General features: G+C 38.0%; 1 protein-coding gene across 6 annotated transcripts in view; it reads right to left on the bottom strand.

Annotated features, from left to right (window-relative positions):
* The window catches only part of CACNB2 (calcium voltage-gated channel auxiliary subunit beta 2), a 270,818-nt gene that overhangs the window by 19,382 nt on the left and 250,022 nt on the right, over positions 1-1,414 (bottom strand). The gene's annotated exons all lie outside the window — the stretch shown is intronic.

Raw genomic sequence — 1,414 nt, 5'->3', positions numbered from 1 at the left:
GCTGGTTTAGACTCTACAGGCAATAAAACAGAGGGTCTCTGAGGGGATCCGAGACAGAGCAGAGAAGACATATTATTTGGAAAAGAAAGGATTCTAAAGGGAAGATTTTTCTCTGGGGAATCTGACCTCCAAAGAGGAAAGACCCAAAGGTAATGACATTGGTGGTTTTCTACACAGATGTCCAGGGAGGCTGTCCTACAAGGCAACAAAGTGGACAAGCTCCACCAATGGACACAATTTCCAACTGATTATTTCAAGTCCCATTCTTAAATTTGAGCACTGCAATGTTCACTGGGCATTCTTAGGCAAACCCCTCACATGAGAGACCAAAACAAACAAAAAACCAACTATTAGTAACGTTCAAAGTTGAAAGCTAAGAAATGAGTATAACTATGTACTAGGACAAATATCTATTTCAAAAAGAAAGAGATTTTGGAAATTAAATATATAACAGTAGAAACAAAAATTCCTAGCTCTTCTTTTGAATTTTTGTTTCTATATACAGAATGGCTATCATCAACAAATCAACAAATGACAAGTGCAGGGAAGGATGTGGAGAAAAAGGAACCCTCGTGCACTGCTGGTGGGAATGCAGACTGGTGCAGCCACTGTGGAGAACAGTATGGAGTTTCCTCAAAAAACTAAAAATGGAACTCCCGTTGACCCAGTGATCCCACTTCTAGGAATATCACACGATCTCACTCATTTATGGAATATAATGAACAACATAAACTGATGAACAAAAACAGATCCAGAGACGGAGAAGCATTGATCAGACCATCAAACCTCAGAGGGAAGGGTAGGGAAGGGGGGGGGTAAGGGGAGAGATCATCCAAAGGACTTGTATGCATGCATATAAGCATAAGCGGTAGACACAGACACCAGGGGGGTGAGAGCATGAGGGGGGGAGGGTGGAGGGTAATGGGGGGATAAGGACACATATGTAATACCTTAATCAATAAAGAAAAAACACACACAAAAGAAGAGCTAGAAGATAAAGTTAAGGACATCTTCTAAAGGGTAAAACTGAAGTGACAAAGATGGAAAATAGAAGAAAGGTATGAAAATTACAGAGTTATTATCTAGAAGGTTCAACTTCCAAATAAAAAGATGTCCACAAAAAAGAGAATAATGAAATATAAAACAGGAAACTAAAAAAAAATCCAGAATTAAGAGTCTGACTTTTCCAAATTGAGAGGGTCCATCACAAAGGTTGAATGACATGTCTACATAAATTTCATGACACTGGAGACAAAGCAAAATTTCCAGAGGAAAAAACAGGTCCCATGGAGCAAAAAGACTTAAAAATTCTGAGGGGAAATTATTCCAATTAGAATGCCATTACCACTTTATCAATTAAATGGGAGGGTGATTAACAACATTTTAATTTATTTTGTTGAAAAAAAATATTTTA

This window comes from Myotis davidii, unplaced genomic scaffold, assembly GCF_000327345.1.
Source record: "Myotis davidii unplaced genomic scaffold, ASM32734v1 scaffold376, whole genome shotgun sequence".
NCBI lineage: Eukaryota > Metazoa > Chordata > Mammalia > Chiroptera > Vespertilionidae > Myotis > Myotis davidii.
Note: the sequence above shows the minus strand (reverse complement) of the source record. Positions and strands in the feature narration are given on the sequence as shown.